Here is a 7053-nt window from a genome sequence, read left to right as displayed (position 1 = left end):
CCACACCCATAAGAATAAAAATTCTAAGTAATTTAGGTGCTGTGATAGAAGTGTATACAGAGTACAAAGGGAAAAATAAAGAGGAGTCAGTTCTATCTGAGGCAGGGAAGCCAAGAAAAACTCATAAATGATTGGTGCTTAAAGTGAGTCTTGAAAGAGGTGTTTGCCAGTAGATGGGGGTGGGGTAGGGTGAGGTAACTCCAGGCAGAGGGAGCAAGAGAAGTTTGCCCCTTCGGTTGTATGTGACAGAAAATGTGACCCCAGCAGGTTTAAGCAAAAAAAGGAATTTATTGGGAAACTGAGTGAAAAAACAAAAAATCCAAGGATAGACTTGTCAGTCATGGTTAGATTCAAGGCCTAGCACTGTCTTTAGGACTTGATTTCTCTCCATTTCTTACCTGATTTCCTCTGAGATGGCTCCAGTAGTACCAAGATGGTGATGGCAGATCTAACCCTAAGTCTTCTCAGGTTTCAGCTTTGGAGGAAAAATTCTACTCTTCTCAGAAATGTCTCATTCTCCAAAAATGTCTCATGGCATCCTATTGGCTTTGGGAAGGGAGCAGTTATATGCTCATCCTTGAAAAAAATTATGGCCAGGGGAGTGTGAAGCTCTGAGTAACTGTGCCTGAGTCATTGCTCTCCCAGAGAACCAGGGTGGTTCTGTCCTCACTAAGAATACTTGGACCAAGAGTCCCAAAGGACAATCCACGCACTATTCTCACAAGAAGGGGGCATTGACAACAAACATCCATTTGGCACAAGGCCTGCTGACTGCTGCTGCTCCACGTCACTCTGACCAGGAATCTGTAGCCAAGCAGTTCAATACCACAGAGCTCCCGGCAACCAGCACAAAGTTGGATTCTCCAAAAGGACAGATTTCTGGTCATCTCACCTGTGAGCAATCGGCTCTTTTGGGTCCACACTTTGAGAAAGGTTTTCCCATTTCCATCCCCACTGGAGAGTCCCAGTCTCCAGGGGGAGCCAGGGGCAGTTGGAGGGCTTAAATTCAGTGGGGGCCTGGCTGACCCACCAGACAGTATATAGTCCTTCTCCTTGCCTGATCTATCACTAACTCCTCCTTGCCCCATACCTATGTCTGCTAAAGTCAGGCCACAGGTAGGGCCACCTCAGGGTTCCATTTTTAATGACACCTTATTGCAATACCAAGTTATTAGGAGATCTAGAGGTCTCCTCTCCCGAAAGCCAAGTTTCAAGTTTGTGCAGTGGCCTTACTCCTGTATTTGAGAACATATTTCTACCTGCTCATTGCATGTTATCTTCAAAGCTAAGAAATATTCTCATTCAAGGTACAATATCATCTTTTTCCGGAACTTTCTGACGTATACAGTTCCCTATAGCCTCATCCCATTACTCTTCTAATACAGATAAGGAGGAAATTTTGTATACGTACATATATGTTTGTACATATGTATATATACACTGTACAGGTAGATCTGTATTTTTTAAATTATCTCTATTGAGATATAAATTGCATACAATGAAGTGCATCCACTTTAAGTGTACAGTTCAAAGGGTTTGATAAAAGCAAACACCCATGTAACCACCACTACAATTAAGATAGAGAAGATTTTCACCACCCCGAAAAGTTCTCTTTTGCCTGTTTGAAGTCTATGTTCACCTACTACCCAATTCTATTTCTGGCCCCAGACAGCCATTAATATGCTTTCTATCTCTCCAGATTCAGTTTAACTTGCTGTAAAGTTTCATATAAATTGGATCATATAGTAATACTCTTATAGGTCTGGCTTCTTTTGCTCAGCATAACGTTTTTGAGATTCATCCATGTTCAGTAGTTTGTTCCTTTTGGTTTCTGAGTAATTTTTCCATTGTATACCACAGTTTATTTATTCTCTTATTGATGAACACCTGGACAAGTTTAACTTTGAGCTATTGTGAGTAAAGCTACAATAAACATTCATGTACAAGTCTTTGTGTGGACATATATTCTTATTTCTTTTGGAAAATAATTAGGGGTGAGATTACTGAGACAAAAGTATATGTTTAACTTTATTTAAAAAACTAAGCAAATCGATATTTAGGAGAAGAATAGAGCTCTCACATATGTCAATACTCCAGGTCTTGGTTTCCTCGTTAGTAAACTGAGAGTAATATCTATCTGATTCTTGCTACCATTGCAACTATCAGAATGAATAATACGTGTGACACATCATAAAGTGCTAAACTGTGCAGTATGGAAAAAGGGCCATAAGGATTCCAAGGGAAGGAAGAGAAATAAACGTTAAAGGAGTCAGAGAGGGCTGAATAGAGAAGGAGTCTCACCTTCAGATGCTCAATTATGCCTAATATGTGGATGGTTGGTTGCATGGATGTGTAGATTGATGGGTAGATGACATAGCCTCAAGGAATAGATAATATTTAAAGATTATAAGGAGAACATTAGATTTATTTTGTTTGTATATATGTTTTTTAAAATCACATTGACATAAAGAATGTTCCTAACCATTTTGCGATATGTACTATCTTGTTTAGGTGCTCAACTAAGGCAAAAGCAACAACTAACCAGTGTGGTCCTGCAAGAAAGATGATGCTCTTGTCAAAGAAAAATGGTCATTTTGTCTCTTCTTTTAAATGCTATGCTGTATCAAGCTCCAGACTTTCCGAGTACCATTTCTATATTCTACTAAAAGCCACAAATAAGCAAGGCAAGATATATAAAATAAAAAGGAAGAAATACACAGGTTTATCAAAGAATTTTTACTCTTATGTGATAAAAGTCTGAGATAATATTAAAGTTTCTCTTTCCTAAAATTTTCTAGTTGCCCAAGTTCCTCACTGACTGAGGTGGCCTTGTGCATTTCTCTGGGTCAGGGAGGAGATGTGGCCGTGAACCCTTTTGCTGATGCTGAAGACCATGGAAGACATCGGAAACCAGAAGTCAATCTCTTTCTCACTTTAGAGTCTTTGTGCTTACTGTTACCTTCACCTAAAGTTCTTGTGTTCTCTTCTCAAGGCTGGTTTTCTTATTATTCAGTTTTCAATTTTACCCTACCACAGGGAGGATCCCTTTGCTCACCCAGGCCTCTATCACAACACTCTGTTTCAATTCCCTACAGAGTCTCTATCGCTGTATGTTTTTCATGTGTTTATTGTTTGCTTTCTTATTTCCTATCTCCCCCACTGGAACATGTGTTCCACAGGAGCAAGGACTTAGTCTTATTTACCATCATATCCTCGATTCCTAGTTCCTGGTATGTAGGAGGAGTTCAGTAAATATTTGGGGAATGAATGAATGAATGAATGAATGAGATCACCCTTTGGAGAAGGGGAAGAGAAAGGAGAGAAGGAATTGATGGTCACTGAATTGCTGGTGTAATTCCCCAGAATAAACTAAAAACCTGGGAGTGATCGAGTTTAAAGTCAATAGGCAAGATGAAGATTTTGCCATCAAGGGCATAAGAGATGGTTTAATTTCAGCTACAGGGGGATAAAGAAAGTTCCCTTTTTGTGGTATCTAAATCTATCGTTGTACAATTGATAAAATGCATGAATATTTTCATTCATGTAAAGATTACTTAATTCAAAATGAGTGTCTAATTTGATAGGAAAGATTTTATTAATGATTTAAGCGATAGGACTAGTGTCTCCAATTGTTGTATATATTTGACCCAACTAAATACCAAAATATTTCTAATTTTTTAAAAATATTGATAAGATTTTACATGTTATAAAAAATTTCTAAATGTCTTTAGAAAGAAGCCATTGAATTTTTTTAAAACTCCTCTGAAAATATAATTAAGCTGTTGTTTAAATTTTCAAATATATTTGTCATTTTTTATAAAAAGCTATTTTATCTTTACTTGGGTAAATAAAATACAGCATTAAGATAATGTAATTTTGTTTAATTTCAAAAAAAAAACACTTGAACTTAATCTAATCAGGAAGCTCATTTCCAAAAGAAAGAGTATAAATCTCCAGTTGGTTGCTATTTTGAAATCTGCCTTATCTAAGTTCTATCTTTTCCTTTTGGCTTTAAACACCACAGGTGAGAGCAACAGGCTAATCCTGTTGAGAATGTTTAGGAGCATTATTATTTTTCTCACCGGACAACAGAGGAATAAACAAAGGAAAGGAAGGAAGGGTGAGGGAGTAAGGAAAGCTAGAAGGGGAGTTCTCACAGCAGAGACGTTATAAGCAGAAAGTCAGATTAATTATTAGCAAAAGTCAAATATACAACTTATTTATTTATTTGCAAATGAGAGCTGTTTGGCTATCCTGTATACCAGGCCAACTTAGTTTAAAATCTAATCAGTCATCTGGATCAGCAGCATCTAACAGCTTTGGCTATTGAGTACTGGAAATGTGTTTAGTCCAACTGGGGAACTGAATTTTTAAACTTTATTTTATTTTAATTAATACAAATTTAGTTTAAATTTAAATAGTCACTTGTGGTTAGAGGCTGCCATATTGGGCAGCACAGATCTAGATAATTGGCTAAATTATACTGTGTACTAATTTACTATTTCTTAGACAACGTTAAAGTAATCATACCTACGTTTCAAAATTAATGAACATAATGGAACTATTAGCATTTTGGATAAGTGAAAATCTAACCTCAAAAAAAAAGTAAAGAAGCAACAATTAGAGAGGATCTGATCACATCCTTGGGTGCTCATTGTGTCTAATGTTCTCATATTTCTTTTTCTGAAGGCCAAGGTTTTTGTAGAGATTTTCAAAAAATGTTTAATCATCAATCTTTATTTGAAGTACTACCCACCTGGTCACTTACTGATTTGGTTGTTTGTTTTTGCCCTAAAGGATTCAGCTGACTGCTAATTTTGGTATTTCAAAATTTTCTTGGTTCTGATAATTTTGATAGTGGAGAGTTATTTTCCTGGTATGTTGGTCAAAATGCTTTGGGCTGCCTACATTTTCAGACCCACTAGAGATATCTGATGAGAGGATAATCTGGAAAGTGTCCAATCGAAGTATAGCTGGGTCATAATTATTCTGCACATAATTACATGTTTTTATGGTTTTTCTTTTTAAATTCATTTTTCTTGCTTAGTCTTTCTTTTCCTCTGCTACAAGTTTATTGTTGCCATTAGTGGTGTGCTCTAGGTTTTATTTGAAGAGAAGGGGAAATGCAATCCTAAAATGTCCTAGATTTGTAGGCCCATTCCTAGATTGCAACATGAGCCAATCTAGAAAAAGTAAGTGACGCAGGATGCCTGCTGTGTATGTAATTCTGTACCTGACTGCTGGTAGGTGTCTATTGTGGAACAAGAGTGAGAAAAAGAATTTGAAGCCCTAGGGACCTTAAAAAATACATCCTTTCAGCTTTCTTTTTCACAATGGGTTTGCTGCCAGAACACAAGTGTTATGAAAACCAACGCTAATCTAAGCCAAAATGGGAAAGTAAAAGACTCACATCAATGTTGTTGTCATTGGACACAGATTCCAGCAAGTCTACCACAACTGGTCATCTGATGATGTAGTGGGATGGACAAAAGAACCATCAAAAAATTTGAGAAGGAGGCTGCTGAGATGGGGGAGGACCCCTTCAAGTATGCCTGAGTCTTGGATAAATTAAAAGCTGAACATGAGTGTGATATCACCATTGATATCTCCCTTTGGAAATTCGAGACCAGTAAGTATTATGTGGCCATCACTGATGCCCCAGGACCCAGAGACTTTATCAAAAACATGATAAAGTCACAGGATAACGGTGCTGTCCTGATGGTTGCTGCTGGTGTTGGTGAATTTGAAGCAGGTATCTCCAAGAATGGGCAGACCCATGAACAACCCCTTCTGGTTTACACACTGGGCGTGAAACAGCTAATTGTTGGTTAACAAGACAGACTCCACTAAGCCGCCTTACAGCCAAAAGAGATACGAGGAAATCATTGAGGAAGTCAGCACCTACATTAAGAAAATAGGCTACAACCCTGACGCAGTAGCATTTGTGCCAACTTCTGGTTGGAATCGTGACAACATGCTGAAGCCAAGTGCTAATATGCCTTGATTCAGGGGATGGAAAGTTACCTGTAAAGATGGCAGTGCAAGTGGAACCATGCTGCTTGAAGCTCTGATTGCATCCTGCCACCAACCCATCCAACTAACAAGCCTTTGCATTTGCCATTCCAGAATGTCTACAAAATTGGTGGTATTGGTACTGTCCCTTCAGGTCAAGTGGAGACTGGTGTTCTCATACCTTGCACCTTTGCTTCAGTCAACATTACAAATGAAGTACAGTCTGTTGAAATGCCCCATGAAGCTTTGGGTGAAGCTCTTTTTGGTAACAATGTGGGCTTTAATGTCAAGAATGTGTCTGTCAAAAATGTTCATCGTGGCAATGTGTCTGGCAACAGCAAAAATGACCTGCCAATGGAAGTAGCTGGCTTCATGGCTCAGGTGATTATCCTGAACCACCCAGGCCAAATCAGTGCCGGATATGCACCTGTGCTGGATTGTCACCTAGCTCACATAGCTTGCAAATTTGCTGAGCTGAAGGAGATTCATTGTCGTTCTGGGAAAAAGCTAGAAGATGGCCCAAAGTTTTTGAAATCTGGTGATGCTGCCATTGTTGATATGGTTCCTGGCAAGCCCACATGCGTTCAGAGATTCTCTGACTGTCCCCCCTCTGGGCCGTTTTGCTGTTCATGACATGAGAGAGACAGTTGCTGTGGGTGTCATCAAAGCAGTGGGCAAGAAGGCATCTGGAGGTGGCAAGGTCACCAAGTCTGCCCAGAAAGCTCAGAAGGCTAAATGAATATTATCCCCAACACCTGCCACCCCAGTCAATCAGTGGTGAAAGAACAGTCTCAGAACTGTTTGTCTCCATTGGCCATTTAAGTTTTATAGTAAAAGACTGGTTCATGGTCACAGTAAAACCTTCAGAAGGAAAGGAAAATGTTTTTTGGACCAAATGGTTTTATGTGTGTGTGTGTGGCAGTTTTTAAGTTATTAATTTTTAAAATCAGTACTTTTTAATGGAAACAACTTGACCAAAAATCGGTCACAGCATTTTGAAACCCCATTAAAATAAAGTTTAATGAGAAAAAAGAAAAAGAA

General features: G+C 38.5%; 1 pseudogene; it reads left to right on the top strand.

Moving 5' to 3' along the window:
• The first annotated feature begins 5389 nt into the window (after positions 1 to 5389).
• LOC107500833 lies at positions 5390 to 6751 on the top strand (annotated as a pseudogene).
• Positions 6752 to 7053: the final 302 nt, after the last annotated feature.

The sequence above is a fragment of the Rousettus aegyptiacus genome, unplaced genomic scaffold (genome assembly GCF_014176215.1).
Source record: "Rousettus aegyptiacus isolate mRouAeg1 unplaced genomic scaffold, mRouAeg1.p scaffold_m13_p_4, whole genome shotgun sequence".
Taxonomy (NCBI): domain Eukaryota; kingdom Metazoa; phylum Chordata; class Mammalia; order Chiroptera; family Pteropodidae; genus Rousettus; species Rousettus aegyptiacus.
Note: the sequence above shows the minus strand (reverse complement) of the source record. Positions and strands in the feature narration are given on the sequence as shown.